Source organism: Trichomycterus rosablanca, chromosome 11 (assembly GCF_030014385.1).
Source record: "Trichomycterus rosablanca isolate fTriRos1 chromosome 11, fTriRos1.hap1, whole genome shotgun sequence".
NCBI lineage: Eukaryota > Metazoa > Chordata > Actinopteri > Siluriformes > Trichomycteridae > Trichomycterus > Trichomycterus rosablanca.
In genome coordinates, this window is record NC_085998.1 from 2,926,776 (window position 1) to 2,944,228 (window position 17,453).

Consider the following 17,453-nt stretch of genomic DNA (forward strand, 5'->3'; position numbering starts at 1 on the left):
CCAATTCTTCCCTAAATTTAATAACGTCATCCCCAACTTTACCTCCCTCCCAGACCCAGACAAACTGCCCCACCTACTGGGGGAGCACAGAGAGAGCTGCACACTAGCAGCACTCTATACTTACACCTGCCACCAGGTGAGGGACAGTGGGTGACCGTGTCCCATACACACACACACACACACACACACACACACACACAAACTGCCCCACCTACTGGGGGAGCACAGAGAGAGCTGCACACTAGCAGCACTCTATATACACACCTGCCACCAGGTGAGGGACAGTGGGTGACCATGTCTCATACACACACACACACGCACACGCACACGCACACGCACACGCACGCACACACACGCACAAACTGATTGTTTTACTACCTCACTATTGTAAATATTATACTTTTTATTGTTATTCTTTTGCACTATTTTTATTAATATTTTATTCTATTCTATATATTTTTGCACATGTAACTATTCTGTATATTTTTGTTCTTTCTTATTTTTATTGTTAATATTTCTCTGTAACTGAGCTTTGGCAATACGAATGTCATTATTTGTCATGCCAATAAAGCTTCTTTTGAGTTTGAGTTGAGTGACCCCTCCCCTCCTGCTCAGTGTAAACACACATACGCCACCACGTATTTTGACCAATCACGTGACAGAAAAAAAAAACGGAAAAAAACGAATCGGCTCCCAATCAGGAGCCGGATCCCGTCGTTTACTTTAAAGAGCCGACTCTTAGAGCCGAATCATTCGCAACCGACCCATCACTACTGGAGAGCTACTGAGGAGAGGTTGGTTGAATCTAAGCTCCGTTATAAAATAGAGTTTAAACCCATCAATACTATGTAAACTGTTCTAAAAGTTATTAAATATGAAGCGAAATGTTTTAGTTATTTCTTTAATGGATGTGTGTTAGAGATGTGTGTTATATAATCGTGTTAAATTAGAGCGTAAAAGTGAGCTGTATGAGCTAGCTATAGCTGCCTCGTGCAGTGCTAACCCTCCCCCTTTTCCCGCTCTTTCTGTGTGTTGGGTGCAGCAGGCTGGTGTAAAGGTGGGCAGTGTTGCCAACTTAGCCACTTTGTCGTTATTTTTAGCGACTTTTCAGACCCCGCTAGCGACTGTTTTAAAAAAAAAAAAAGCGACAAATCTAGCGACTTTTTCTGGTATTATTGGAGACTTTTGGAGACTCGAACGTGAAAACACAGATTGTTCTGCAGTTACTGTCCTCAACGAGCCGCAATCACAGTCAGGGTTGCCAGATTGGGCGGGTTTACACCAAAATGAGCGGATTTTGTTGGAAATTGGCAGGGAAAAACACTTATGCAGGTGGACAAAATTTGGGCTGGTTTGTAATTATTTTGGCAGCTTAAAATATATATAAAAAAAGTTATTGCTAAAGCAGGTGGAGTATAAATAGGTCTACCTTCTCCCACCACATCCAACCGTTGTCAAAACTGTGATTGACAGGTTATTCTTTCCAGTCCAGGACACTGTTGCCACACCCATCAATACACTGATTCATATGATAGAAAGTGATTTAAGTTGAATATGAAGGTAAGCAAGTCTCATATGTACGAGAGGGAAAACTTTCATTGCTTGCAAGTTTATTTTTATTTACATGCAAAGGTTTGTGTGTCCTAACAAATAATGTATTTTACAAACTTGGTAGGCTACTTTAAAGACATGCAAGCAAAAATAATTTGTCCTTTATAATGTATAATTACTGATCTGTACATTTTAAGATATTAATTTGTACGTCATGATGGTTTAACTGGTGTATTATTTGTGAAATGCCAAACATCATCTGCTTATCCTGTGTTTTGGGCGGTTTTTCATGCATTTTGGCTGAAAATTACTGTCGCAATCTGGCAACCCTGCCCAGAGTTGCTCAGTGTTGTCTTAAAAAACAAAAACAAACCACGAATCAACAGAAGAATGTTCATTTGTAGTTCTAAACACATTTAGGGTGTTTTTACCCACTTTTTGTCTCTCCCACGATGTTATTTCTCTCTTCTACAGCGTCAATTACATGCAAATTAGGCGATGACGTCATTTAGCGACTTTTAGGACAGCCAATAGCTGCTTTCCTTACTGAGGAGTGGGCAACACTGAAGGCGGGCCCGAGGCGAGCTTTCTCTCTCATCTGCTTTTTCCTCTACACATCCGGGTACGTTTTGTTTTTTTAATCGCTTCTGTATACAATGATAAAATGCTGGTATTAGAAATGGAGTATTATATAGGTTATTTTAATATTAATATATAATGAATAATATATAGGTATCATTGCATATGTTTGTTGTAATTGTAATATAATGTGTGTATAAAATGTAATTTTTATCTATCTAACTAACTATCTAACACTTAACATGTATTTTAGTTCCCCCCTGATGAATCCGTTGTAGCCGAGATTCCTCCACCAGAATTCAGTATGGCACCGAGTAGTACCAGAACACCAGGCAGTGAGGTAAAATCATATCTGCAGTATAAACAATATCATAGTACCAACCAGTCTGCACTTAATATGGTGCACTTACTGTGTATTGATATTGTTAACACTAATGTTTTATTAAGGCCTTATGTCCAGTGTGCGGAATACATTTTCTGCTGGATTGTATAGAAATTCATGCCAGCTCATGTGGAGAAAGGTAACAATACATTTTATATCTGGCTTTTTAATCAGAACTGAATTTATTTATTAAATCCAATAAAATAATTAAGTTGTTGGTTACTCTTGTGTAATTATAGAAGAGATAGAGCTTCTTTCATTTTGGATGATGTCCACAGAACTAAGACGATTGAAAGGTATTTGTGTCTCTATATCTTTATTAAGCAATAGAACACGAGAGGTCGTGTGTTATCATGAATAACATCACGGCTGTGATTCGGTCGCAGGCACGAGTAGATCGTCACAGCCGTGATGTTATTCACGATAACACACGACCTCAAGTGTTCTATTGCTTTTATACAACAGTTTTTACAAAATAAATAAAGAAAATAAATCAAAGAAGCCCTAAATTTCATAATAAATATGCTTTAATATTAACAAAACCTTCCACCAAAAAGTAGTTCCACACCGAATATAAAGTTTAACACGACAAAGCAGAACATCCCAAGCTGCAAAAACTCATTTCAGGGAGGTAAGAACAACAAGAAGAAGAAGAAGGCAGGAACCTCCGAAGAGAAAAATAAAAAACCTCTTGCACACAACAAAGGATTATGGGTGATAACAGAACTCTTAGGAGCTGCTAACTGGGCTATTAAGCTAACTGTTTGCGATACAAACACATTAATGTTCCCTACATAGTGCACTAGATTGTGTATCAGATAACGGATTTAAAACGCGATCGGGGAAAAGTCTGTGTCGCCTGCGTGCGCGTTTGTGTGCATGAAGCTCGTCGTTACTGGCAACGCGTCAGCGGAGTGATACAGTTGTGGTGTGAAAAGGCAGTTGAGAACGCTTCTCAACCAATCAGATTGTAGTAAGGTCGGAACTAACTGTTGTATAAACTGCATTATATAACAGTCATCTACTTGTCTGATAACAATTGTTTTATATTTTCCGGTTCTCTGATTGGTGTATAATACCAGGCTTGATGATATATTGCAGGCCGTATGTGCTGCAGTGTCCAGGGACAGCAAGACTTTCACATTGTTGTGTCTCGTCACAATATGGTGGCTGTTAACGAGCTCAAAGTTTCCTTTCCTGGGGAGGCTGGAATAGACACAGGGGCACTCCGAAAAGAGTTTCTAACCGGTATAAACGGGGGGTCACAGCAGTCAACATAGGGTGCAAGAAATGCACAGCAATTTCAATGCAGAACAATGCACACTTACTCGTACCAAGAGGTAGTTGGAGTAGCCAGTCGACCTAATGGCATGTTTTTAAAAAAGAAAATAATAGGAAGACATAAAAAAACACACAAACACAGGACCTGTTTCTTATGTGGCCGTAGTAGATTTTGTAATAAAAACTGATTGCTAAACTACCATAATGGATGATTTACAAAACGTTGTCTTTAAATATATTGCTAGTATGTGTTCATTATTATTCAAATGATTTTAATTGTTTAAGATCAGTAGGGGAAATAATGGCTGCCATGGCCCAAAATTTTCTAGCTTAATGGTGCTACAAGTTTTTCTGCAGTGGGTCTCTAGACTTGGAAGGCCTGAACAAAACTTGTGCTGCAGATGAATGCAGTGTTTTCATTTCAAGGGTGCGACTGATAACAGTGAAACCAAAAATCTCTCGAAAATAAGAGATATGGCCAAGGTGCGAAATATTACCATGCAAGTTTTTACTGTTTCTTTTGCAAATGTTCATCAGGAACAGGACATTGTAGTTGCTATGGTGACTTTTATGCGCACTATATCCTATTTAACAGTTTAACGCAGGGGCGTCAAACTCATTTTCACCGAGGGCCACATCAGCATTATGGTGGCCCTCAAAGGGCCGATTGTAACGTATCCTGCTGTGATTGCAGTCTGTTGTTTTTCTTGGAGGCTGAATTCTGCATTTATATCGTCCTACTTTACCACAGACACGGCCTCATAACACAAGAGACGCACCGGTTTCTCTTCCTGAAGCACAAACTTGTTTTCACTTTCATTAAATTTCCTCCTCATGCTTAATTTTCTTACTTATCATCTTGTACATTTTAGGATCATGTGTAAATATGTGTAACATCATCTACTGGTGGGATGTGTCACTTTGCAGGTCACAAAATCAGCCTGCATTTTGAAAGATGCAGTTTGTTTAGGATTTTACAGTGTATTTTTAAGACAATCATTCTGCCCTCACTAATAGTTTATCCCCCTTTCTCAGCTAGACAGACAGACAGACAGACAGACAGCTCTCTTCAGAATACAGTCGGTTTATTTGCTTCCCAGCTGTGTGATACACTGTGTGCATCAAAATGAAGTAAAAATACAAACAATAAAAACAATTCTTCTTCTTCTTCTTTCGGCTTTTTCCCTTTTTCAGGAGTCGCCACAGCGAGTCATCCTCATGATCGCTCATTGATTTGGCACAGTTTTTACGCCGGATGCCCTTCCTGACGCAACCCTCCCTAATTTATCCGGGCTTGGGACCGACACTACAATGCACTAGTGCATCTAGCGGCTAGGTATCTATAGGACAATTCAGTGTTTCCAATTAACCTGGTGGCATGTTTTTGGACTGTGGGAGGAAACCGGAGCACCCGGGGGAAACCCACGCGGACACGGGGAGAACATGCAAACTCCGCACAGAAAGAACCCGGACCGCCCCACCTGGGGATCGAACCCAGGACCTTCTTGCTGTGAGGCGACAGTGCTACCCACTAAGCCACCGTGCCACCCTAAACAATAAAAACAATAAAGAACCTAATACAGTAAAAGCACACAGCTGTAGTCAAGTGTTACATCTGGTACAATATGAGATTTAACCAAACGTAAAATAACGCTAACGAGTTAAAATTGTGTGTAAAGATACTAATTGCTATAGTAACAGTAACAACAGTATTTAATGACGGTAAATTTGTGCTGTTATATACTAAAGCGCTGTGATATACTCACTAAACATTTACTAACAACTGAGAATATAAACACCACGACTTACAGACGATGCTTCGGTATTATACTGAAAGATAATTATCTGCATTTATTTATTATTGTTTACATTACTGACTACGCTACTTCGCGTTCTCTTTGCCGTAAAAGTCACATGGCTTCTAAGCGAAGGTTAAAGTTAGTTGCCATGACTACGATGTCACGGTTGTCTTTTAATTAAAGGTGCAGGAGTCCCGTTAAATTATAAGCGCGTCTCTGTAACGACTCGAACCATCACAACAATCATACAGTCGTTAAACCTCTCGCAGGCCGGATAAAATGACGTGGCGGGCTGTGAGTTTGACACCCCTGGTTTAATGCTATTTAAATACTAGGTTTTTTCCCCCAATATTAATGCTATCTGACAACAAAAAAAAGTATTAATAAAAAAAATAAAACTAACTTTGTCTAAAATAATTATAGGCAAGAATCAACACGTCTATCGTGTACACCTGTTACAAATACAAATGTTTTTCACAATTTTAGGTGGGGTCGGCCACAGACTGCACAATTAATGACCTAACAGAGGAAATATTAAGTTGTGGTTACACTGGACCAATAAGCCTGGAGGTGAAGGATGACATTGTCTGGTATGTTTGTAATATTACTGTTAAATACGCCCTTTGCTTGCAAAACAATTTTTTGTGCAGGTCAGTTTAATGTATCACACTTATCAAGTAAGCACTCAGCTTAGCTTTGATTTTGTCCTCTTGTGATTAGGGGGGTGGATGGAGGGGGCAAATTCTGCTTCTAACTATATGGACTACAATTCCCATGCGCTAACGGACTGTCACGTGACTGTCACATGTCCCGGGCAGCCAATCCTGATCGTGCTCATCATCTCCGGAGTTTTGATTCAGTTCAGCGGTGTTTGATTCAGTGAATCTTATTTAAACTCTTCTGTTTGTGTCTCGTGTTGCCGATCGTGTTTGCGCTCCTTATTACTGAATCTAACCGTTACCGTGTATAATCCTTGTCGTCTTCAGTTTACTGTTTTAGTTCATCTTCTGGTTTTGGACTCTTACCTGATTTTGTACACTGTTTTGCCCTTTTTATATTAAACTTTATTGGTCAGTTTCTGCGTCGTGACATGTTGGTATTTTAATTAAAATATAAAGTATGTAAACAATCGCGATTGTCACATTTCTAACATCAGGTGAAAACGTTCATGTGAATTAATCGTGAAAATCGCCCAGCCCTAGACTATTTACAAGACTTCCTTTAGGAACTTAAACAGGGTCACCTCAGGCCCTCACCTAATAATTTGCTGTAAATGATAGGGATTCAGGACACACTTTGTAATAATTTAACATTCAAATATAAAGAAAACATGGTATTAATCGGAACCTGCTAAATTCAGCAAATAAACATTCAACTGAGCAGATGAGGATGTTTACTTTGCATTAGACTGTATTTGTTTATGGTTAATGAAATGACAGCAGTTTCTATATTTGCACCAGTTTTATTAAGAAGCAATCTTTTCTTTCCAAATTTAGTAACGCATACTAAACCAAATGTGTGCTGTTGCAGTTTTTGCTGTTCTACTGCAAATACGTTATTAACTTACAAAATGTTTTTTTAACATTTAGATGAAAATCCACCACCTATGGTTGAGACAACTGGTCTGCCCTCCCTTAGTCCAAAAACATTCCTTCAGTGGCTCACAGGACAGGGACACATTCCTGTTCTGGCAGAAGAAAAAAGGTATTTATTTATTACTGTCAAATTCAGTCATGAATGTGATACAGAATTTACTTCACATAAAATTTCTTACCCAATGGTTGCAGCTTGCACCACTACAATTACACTCAAACGTGCAAAGTTATGAAGACTTCAGAATATGCTGGGAGATCCACGGATTGTGCAGGTTCTCCTACTTAGAAAGATGAGAGAGGTCTGTAATTTTCATCATAGCTACACTTCAACTATGAGAGACAAAATGAGAAAAAAAATCCAGGAAATCACATTGTAAGATTTTTAAAGAATTTATTTGTAAATTATGGTGGAAAATAAGTATTTGGTCAATAACCAAAGTTCAACTCAATACTTTGTAACATAACGTTTGTTGGCAATGACAGAGGTGAAACGTTTCCTGTAAGTCTTCACCAGGTTTGCACACACTGTAGCTGGTATTTTGGCCCATTCCTCCATGCAGATCTCCTCTAGAGCAGTGATGTTTTGGGGCTGTCGCTGGGCAACACGGACTCCACAAATTTTCTATGGGGTTGAGGTCTGGAGACTGGCTAGGCCACTCCAGGACCTTGAAATGCTTTTTACGGAGCCACTCCTTCGTTGCCCGAGCGGTGTGTTTGGGATCATTGTCATGCTGGAAGACCCAGCCACGTTCCATCTTCAATGCTCCAACTGATGGAAGGAGGTTTTGGCTTAAAATCTCACGATACACGACCCCGTTCATTCTTCCCTTAACACGGATCAGTCGTCCTGTCCCCTTTGCAGAAAAACAGCCCCAAAGCATGATGGTTCCACCCCCATGCTTCACAGTAGGTATGGTGTTCTTGGGTTTTTCTTCTTCCTCCAAACACGACGAGTTGATTTTTTACCAAAAAGTTCCATTTTGGTTTCATCTGACCACATGATATTCTCCCAATCCTCTTCTGGATCATCCATATGCTCTCTGGCAAACTTCAGACGGGCCTGGACATGTACTGGCTTAAGCAGGGGGACACGCCTGGCACTGCAGGATTTGAGTCCCTCTCGGCGTAGTGTGTTACTGATGGTAACCTTTGTTACTTTGGTCCCAGCTCTCTGCAGGTCATTCATCAGGTCCCTCCGTGTAGTTCTGGGATTTTTGCTCACCGTTCTCATGATCATTTTGACCTCACGGGATGAGATCTTGACCCCAAGGGAGATTATCAATGGTCTTGTATGTCTTCCATTTTCTTACAATTGCTCCCACAGTTGATTTATTCACACCAACCCGCTTGCCTATTGTAGATTCACTCTTCCCAGCCTGGTGCAGGTCTACAATTTTCTTCCTGGTGTCCTTCGACAGCTCTTTGGTCTTGGCCATGGTTGAGTTTGGAGTCTGACTGTTTGAGGCTGTGGACAGGTGTCTTTTATACAGATAATGAGGTCAAACAGGTGCCATTAATACAGGTAACGAGTGGAGGACAGAAGAGCTTCTTAAAGAAGAAGTTACAGGTCTGTGAGAGCCAGAAATCTTGCTTGTTTGTGGGTGACCAAATACTTATTTACCACCATAATTTACAAATAAATTCTTTAAAAATCCTACAATGTGATTTCCTGGATTTTTTTTTTCTCATTTTGTCTCTCATAGTTGAAGTGTAGCTATGATGAAAATTACAGACCTCTCTCATCTTTCTAAGTAGGAGAACCTGCACAATCAGTGGCTGACTAAATACTTTTTGGCCCCACTGTATATCAGAAGCTACAGCTAGAGCTATAATATGTAATATGTATTATATTTATAATTAAGAATTTATATGTAATATGTATTATATGAGTATAAAATTATATGTATTTATGAACATGTATTTTAATTATTATATAAGAATGTATGTAATCTACAGTGGGGAAAAGAATTATTTGATCCCCTGTTGATTTTGTAAGTTTACCCTCTTACAAAGACTTGAACAGTCTATAATTTTTATGGAAGGTTTATTTTAACAGAGCGAGACAGGCTATTAGCAAAAAATCCAGAAAACAAGACATTAAATAAAGGTTATAAATTAATTTGTATTTAATTGAGGGAAATAAGTGTTTGATCCCCTACCAACCAGCAAGAGTTCTGACCCCCATCAGAACCTAAAGGCACCAAAAGCATCTAATTCGTTTGTGCTGGTCTGTGCTGCTAAAAGAAACATTTGTGCTGTTTTAATTCTCAAGTTATAGGCTAAATAATATTTTTTTTATAAAGTAAGGACACTTAGCCCATTAAAATGTTCAAATTGCCTCAAAACCGTCTCATTCGTTTGAGCTACGTTTGTGCTATTTTTGTGCTGCTAAAAGAAACATTTGTGCTGTTTTAATTCTCAAGTTGTAAAGCTATAAATATTACACCCGTGATGTCACCAGCCCCCCATTTACGTCCAAATCGTGCACATGAGGCTACAAATGAGTCCTGTCCCTGTATAAATGACTCCTGTCACAGAATCAGTTTCTTCTGTTCAAATCTCTCCACCACCATGGGCAAGACCAAAGAGCTATCAAAGGACGTCAGGGACAAGATTGTAGACCTGCACAAGGCTGGAATGAGCTACAAGACCATCAGCAAGACGCTTGGTGAGAAAGAGACCACTGTTGGTGCGATCATTCGAAAATGGAAGAAATACAAGATCACAGTCGATCACCCTCACTCTGGAGCTCCATGCAAGATCTCACCTGGTGGGGTAAGAATGATTCTGAGAAAGGTGAGGTCAGTCCAGAATTACACGGGAGGAGCTTGTCAATGATCTCAAGGGAGCTGGGAGCACAGTCACCAAGAAAACCATTAGTAACACACTTCGCCGTAATGGATTGAGATCCTGCAGTGCCCACAAAGTCCCTCTGCTCAAGAAGGCTCATGTACAGGCCCGTCTGAAGTTTGCCAATGAACACCTGAATGATTCAGAGAAAGCTTGGGAGAATGTGATATGGTCAGATGAGACCAAAATTGAGCTCTTTTAAATAAAATTAAATAAACATTAATTTATAACCTTTATTTAATGTTTTTATTCTGGATTGTTTGTTAATATTCTGTCTCTCTCTGTTAAAATAAACCTTCCATAAATATTATAGACTGTTCAAGTCTTTGTAAGGTGGTAAACTTACAAAATCAGCAGGGGGTCAAATACTTATTTTCCCCACTGTATATTATACTATATGATCACTGGTTTGATAATTCTATGGTTGTTATATAAAGAAATGTAAACAGCCCCAGCAGATAGACGGAGCAGTGCTGTGGGCTGGCTGGCTGATCATTCTTTGTAAAAAATGTGGTTGCTGAACTCATTGCAGGCAGATGAATGAAGAAATCCTTCATCCACCAACCGGTGTAATGTGATTAAGGACAGGACGAGACACTAAAGGTCACACGGACACGGAGAACATGCGCTGGAGCAGGTGCTGGGCCAGGTGCCGGGGCAGGCGCTGGAGCAGGTGCCAAGGAGGGTGCAGAACTAGGTGCCAAGGTAGTCACTGGAGCAGCTGCCAAGGCAGGTGATGGGCCAGGTGCTGGGGCAGGCGCTAGTGCAGGTGCCAAAGTAGGCTCTGGAGCAGGTTCAGGGACAGGCTCTGGAGCAGGTTCAGGGACGGGCTCTGGAGCAGCTGCTGGGCCAGGTTCAGGGACGGGCTCTGGAGCAGCTGCTGGGCCAGGTTCAGGGACTGGCTCTGGAGCAGCTGCTGGGCCAGGTTCAGGGACGGGCTCTGGAGCAGCTGCTGGGCCAGGTTCAGGGACGGGCTCTGGAGCAGCTGCTGGGGAACGCGCCTCATGTTCTTCATCTGCTGCCACCTGTAAAAAAAAATACCAGAGGTTACCGCTGCAGCTGCTATGCCAGCCACATAAACCGCTGGCTTACAATCGAGAAAAGACTTTAAAAACATCGCTGCTGAGTCTAAATCGTCCTGAGAGATGAGAGGAGAGATGATCGCTGTGCGTCCGTCCTCGTCCACTGTCAGTTAAAGACCGAACGATCAGCTCACTGCTCCGCTTTATATAGAGCTCAGGTTCGTTTCATTTCATCGGTCACCTACCATATATATATGTATACGTGTGTGTGTGTATGTGTATATATATATATATATATATATATATATATATACACTTCCCTCCAAGAGTATTGGAACAGTGAGGCCAATCCCTTTATTTTCGCTGTAGACTGAAAACATTTGGGTTTGACATTAAAAGATGACTATGAGGCAAAACATCAACATTTCAGCTTTTATTTGAAGGTATTTACATCTGGATCTGATACACAGTTCAGAAGATAGCACCTTTTGTCTGAACCCACCCATTTTTCTTGTGAGCAAAAGTATTGGAACAGATTACAACAACTTAAAACAGATTAAAGTGAATAAGACTTAATATTTAGTTGCAAATCCTTTGCTTGCAATAACTGCATCAAGCCTGTGACCCACTGACATCACTAAACTTTTGCGTTCTTCTTTTGTGATGCTTTTACTGCAGCCTCTTTCAGTTGGTGTTTGTTTTGGGGGGTTACTCCCTTCAGTCTCCTCTTTAGCAGGTAAAATGCAGCTCTATAGGGTTTAAGTCTGGAGATTGACTAGGCCGGTCCAAAACCTTCCACTTCTTGCCCCTGATGAACTCCTTTGTAGTTTTGGCAGTGTGTTTTGGGTCATTATCTTGCTGCATGATGAAGGATCTCCCAATCAGTTTGGTTGCATCTTTCTTTAAATTAACAGACAAAATGTTTCTGTAGACTTCTGAGTTCATTGTACTGCTGCCATCATGTGTGACATCATCAATGAAGATTAATGAGCCCGTCCCAGAAGAAGCCATGCAAGCCCAAGCCATGATATTACCTCCACTGTGTTTTACAGATGAGCTTGTATGTTTGGGATCATGAGCAGATCCTTTTTTTCTCCAAACTTTAGCCTTTCCATCACATTGGTAAAGGTTCATCTTTGTCCCAGAATTTCTGAGGCTTGTTTCTGTACTTCTTGGCAAATTCCAGCCTGGCCTTCCTATTCTTCTTGCTCATTAGTGGTTTGCATCTTCTGGTGAAGCCTCTATTTTTGTTCATGAAGTCTTCTGTGAACAGTAGATTGTGATACCTTCACTGCTGCCCTCTGGAGGTTGTTGCTGATGTCACTCACAGTTGTTTTAGGGTCTTTCTTTACAGCACGCACAATGTTTCCGTCATCAACTACTGTTGTTTTCCTGTGTCTACCTGTTCGACATCTGTTACTTAGTTCACCAGTGACAAATTTCTTCTTCAGGACATTCCAAACGGTTGTACTGGCTCTGATTGATTTTCCATCTTCTCTCAACTTCACAATTGCTTGTTTTTCACCCATAGACAGCTCTCTCATACACATAAATAAGGTGTGTGTGGCGGGGAGGTTGGAAAGTCTACAGAGCAACATGCAGGCAAGGATTAAACAGGATTTTAAAATCCCAACAACACTTCCCAACCAATCCACATCCAAACTTATTTAGTGTTATTGGGGGTCGTTTTGATTGATAAATGTGGTACAAGGGGTTAGAAAAGTGCACAGAGTAGCAGATAGGCTCCAGTCAGTCAGAATTAAACAGGATTTAAAAGGAACCTATCCTAGCTTTTCAATAGGCGCAAGGCACACAGTAACACCCTGGATGGGGCGTTAGTCCATCGCGGCACACACACACACATTCACTTATACAGTGGGGAAAATAAATATTTGATACAAAATATTTGGTATAGAAAACTTTACAGAGGTCAGACGTTTCTTGTAGTTCGTGACCAAGTTGCCACACACTGCAGCAGGGATGTTGGCCCACTCCTCCATACAGAGAATTCCTCTGTATGTAATCACACACTTATTTTGCCCCGTGTAGCTCCACACACCGCCGATCTGAAAAGAATTGGATGTAGAAATGGGAATATTTTAGCAGTTTGTTGTTGATACGTGAGCTTTATGAAACATGAGGTATCCAGAATGATGTGCATCAATCCAACTTTGTGTGTATAAAATGATGAAAATCTGCAACAGAGCAACAGCAGAGCAGCAACAAACTGTTTACAGCTTTATGATTTGCTGAAGCCGAATCACCTGCTGCTTTTACTTTCCAAATGATTTAATGCTGTTGAAGGAATGAATGATGTGATAAAGTGGCCAGATGAAGAGTGTTTAAGTCAGTCAGTTCAGAATGACTTAATAAAGGTAGAACAATATACACATTATCCATTGGCCTTACGTTTGTGATGAGCATAGTCTTTATTTATCCGAGGTTAAAAAAATTATAGACATGTTAGGGTCCAAATATATAATATATTAAATTCTGGGAGTTCTTCATCAGGGCAACACAAATCTAAGACTGGGAGAACACTAATCCAGTGGTGTGAGTTAGTGCAGTTAATGCAATATGACTTTAAATAGCACGTCTGTATAATATATGTGATATTTGTAGACTCTCCCACCATCAGGACTCTTACCACAGGGAAGAAGAAGTACATATTACGGAGGTGCGTCCGAATATGAAAGGATGTAGGGCCGAGGAAATATGACCTCATATAGTGGGCAGGCGGTGGAGCAGGTACTGGGGCAGATGCTGATGTGATATTTGTAGACTCTCCCACCATCAGGACACTTACCACAGGGAAGAAGGAGTACATATTACGGAGGTGCGTCCGAATACGAAAGGATGTAGGTCCTAGGCAATATGACCTCATATAGTGGGCAGGTACTGGAGCAGCTGCTGGGACACGCCCCTCATGTTCCTCCTCTGCCGCCAACTGTAAAGAACAATACCAGAGGTTACCGCTGCAGCTGCTATGCCAGCCACATAAACAGCTGGCTTACAATCAAGAAAAGCCTTTAAAAACATCGCTGCTGAATCTAAATCCTCCTGAGAGATGATCGCTGTGCGTCCGTCCTCGTCAGCTGTCAGTTAAAGACCGAGCGATCAGCTCACTGCTCCGCTTTATATAGAGCTCAGGTACGGTCCATTTCATCGGTCACCTAGCAACCGAATTCCAGGTGCTGGCTTGACTGTGACGTCACTTCGGAGTACTTATCCTCTTCTACAGGACGTGGAGACCCTTGAGCTTTAACTGATCCCAAGTCCCAAACCTTCGAGCAGCTGGATCAGTGGCTCTCCTCAGCTGAAACTGAGTAACCCGTCTTTAAAAGTGTTGTGTGCATCACATTGTTATGGGGAATACACAAATCACCAACTCACCAGGACATTCCAAACGGTTGTACTGGCTATGGCCAATATTTGTGCAATGGCTCTGATTGAATTTCTCTCAACTTCACAATTGCTTGTTTTTCACCCATAGACAGCTCTCTGGTTCTCATGTTGGTTACTCCTCTAACTATAAATGCACAGTCTGCACAGGCAAAACCCAAATCTGAACCTGAGCGTAGACGTTCAGCGCTATTTATTATTTAAATAATCAATGTAACAGGACACACCTGGGTAACAAAACACACCTGACAGTCACATGTTCCAATACTTTTGCTCACAAGAAAAATGGGTGGGTTCAGACAAAAGGTGCTATCTTCTGAACTGTGTATCAGATCCAGATGTAAATACCTGCAAATAAAAGCTGAAATGTTGATGTTTTCATTATAACCGTCTTTAAATAAATGTTATCTTAAAATTACCATAAAATAGGTTTTGTAGAATGTTGCCTATTTTTTAATGTCTAAGGTTTAAACCATTACTGCTGCCTTAACAAGAGACGATTAGATAATATTTTATGTTTATAGCTACATTCTCATCAGCTTCATTCTAATCAGCATTTACATTTAAAGTGGAATAGAAACTTTCAGCCTAAGATATGCTGACCTTATTCTTCAATTAAAGATTATTGTAAGGTTATTTACTATAATACTGCTGAGATGATATAATATGTTTTAATTTAACTTTCTTTAAAATGGCGCCAAAAAGAATTACTAGCAAGCTAAGCTGGTTAGACAGACAGTATACCATGACAATGGTCTCAAACAAAATATGCAGTATGTCTAGTACTTGTCTAGGTTTTATACAAGTGGTAAAATATAAGTACAAAATATTCGATTAACTGACTTAACTTACCATTTTAGCTTCGTGTAGCAAAAGAAAATATCTGTCTCTTCTGTCAGGTGTTAGAGGAGTGTGGGAGGAGCTTAAACAAACGGATTCTGAGAGAGTTCTTATTGGAACACTAATAATCAACTTACGTCTGTCATTGTTTAACACTATCAGTGTTGAGAACATTTACAGCAACACTGAAATCAACTCTACTCCAGTTACCGACTATAGAGTTGTGTACTCAGCCTCTTCTACAGGACATGGAGACTAGGGTTGGGTGGTATGACGATATTACCGTATACCGCGGTATTCAAAAATGGTGACGGTATTTTTTAAATGTGAAGCACCAAATTTCTGCTTCAGGTTTATCTTGAAAACGGAGACTTTAGGACATGCGCGCATCCACAGTGAGGGAGGGGTGGGAGGGGTAGGCGGTTGGAGCTCGCTGATTGGCTGTAAGGTGTGTAAGCTGATAACACAGAGAGACCAGAGCCGTAGATAGAGAGAGTTGCGACACTCCTTGATCTCGCCGCTACGCGGTCACGTGGTTCATGTATCCTCCAATAGTTCCAAACAAACCCGGCGCTGTCATGTTATCATATGGGACAGGCAGCAGTAACTGACATATTAAACGGTAAATAATAAAATATTGTACAGTTTCTGGGTATTTTCACCTGTCTTTACATTTACTGCATCTGCTTTAATGTCAATATAAAGTGGAAGGTATATAAAGTGGAAGATTGATGTTTATAATGACTTGTTAATAGGTCGTTCTTGTTAGCACACAGTACATTATATTAGCATACATTACATAATGCGATATCATTAAGTATTAGAGACAATATACAGTACAGAGATTAAAGTTTTTGGGGTTTTTTTTTTGCATAAACTAATCTCCCTTCACTCTCCTGAGGATTCATAATAATAATAATTTTGGTTAAACACTAAGCCATGTGGCTGGATTCATAAGGTTTACCTGCACTGAATGAACAGATTGATAAACACACTACCGTAACCTTTAACATTATAGTGCAGGTACAGGAAATAGCATTAATTCATCTCTTATTTCATGAGTGATTAATAATTGATTCCTACATGTAATACATTAATGAATTCATTATGAATATGCACAAGTTCATTTTGTCTAATGTAAGTGGTGGACAAGGTACACAAACCATGTAGTTGAGTTCAAGTAGAGATATCGAAGGTAAAATATTACTCCAGTAAAAGTAGTAGTGAAAGTAAAATACTCTTTACCTCCACTTGTGTAAAAGTACTAAAGCATTTACCTTCAAATGTACTTAAGTATGAAAGTAAAAGTAGCATGATTTATTGTGGTCCTAATGTTTTATTATCATTTCTGTAACAAGACTCTTGATTAATCAACTCATTTTAGGTGAAAAGACTCTAGTGGCATTAATTAATCTGACACTATTTTTTCCTCAGTATTTTCTGAGATATGTGTTCACAAAGCAGGATTTCTCCATGTAACTTAGGTCTAATGTAAAATCTGTTCAGTGAGAAAATAGTTAACCCTTGCTCAACCACACAGCCTTTATATTTTAAGACACTGACATACAGTACAACATAAGCATGTATCATGACAATCTCAACAAACGGCAATGTTTTGCCTGGTTGATGAGATCATAGCATGAGAAGAGAGAATGACAAATTTAGGTTTCAAATATAGGGATTTATTTAAGAATTCCTCAATGTAAGAGGAAACAACAAGACAAGACAAAATGGTGAAGTATGAGCAAAAATGTATGTGTGCAAATAAAAAAAATGACTACATGTAACATTTTGTAGATTCACTGTCGTACCATGGTTGGCTGTGCAGCATTTGGATGCACCAATCGGTCAGAGAAAGGAATGCAGATGTATGGCTTTCCAAAGGAAAGAGACAGAAGAAAAAAATGGTTAGCAATGGTCAGCAGAAGCAACATGACAATCACACAAAACTACAATAACAGAAAACTATGTCAAGTAAGTTATATGTAAAGTGAAATAGAAAATTATCTGTGGTAAACATTTCAAAGTGATTTGTTTTTAAACAAAGAGCACATTAGAAATCCAACTGACCATTATGGGGTATGTCTAAAGCATGTGTGGAAGCTGAACTTGCAAGCCTTTCTGCAGGCACATTTTGAGGAGGATCAATTCA

The 17,453-nt window shown here is 39.9% G+C and overlaps 2 long non-coding RNA genes across 4 annotated transcripts; one reads left to right on the plus strand and one right to left on the minus strand.

The window, feature by feature from the left end:
• The first annotated feature begins 777 nt into the window (after positions 1–777).
• Positions 778–11,476, plus strand: LOC134323309 (uncharacterized). Of its 3 annotated transcripts, XR_010014042.1 has the most exons (8): positions 778–794; positions 2,026–2,173; positions 2,384–2,470; positions 2,578–2,651; positions 2,752–2,808; positions 6,079–6,182; positions 7,182–7,296; positions 10,570–11,476. It is a non-coding gene; the product is annotated as an uncharacterized LOC134323309 (long non-coding RNA). The 3 variants fall into 3 exon arrangements; XR_010014040.1 differs by lacking the exons at positions 6,079–6,182; positions 7,182–7,296; positions 10,570–11,476 and adding an exon at positions 4,829–4,942; XR_010014041.1 differs by lacking the exons at positions 778–794; positions 6,079–6,182; positions 7,182–7,296; positions 10,570–11,476 and adding exons at positions 1,472–1,560; positions 4,829–4,942.
• A 3-nt stretch (positions 11,477–11,479) lies between these two features.
• Positions 11,480–13,859, minus strand: LOC134323310 (uncharacterized). The gene is made up of 2 exons (XR_010014043.1): positions 13,707–13,859; positions 11,480–13,125 (listed from the first exon to the last, which is right to left on the minus strand). It is a non-coding gene; the product is annotated as an uncharacterized LOC134323310 (long non-coding RNA).
• Positions 13,860–17,453: the final 3,594 nt, after the last annotated feature.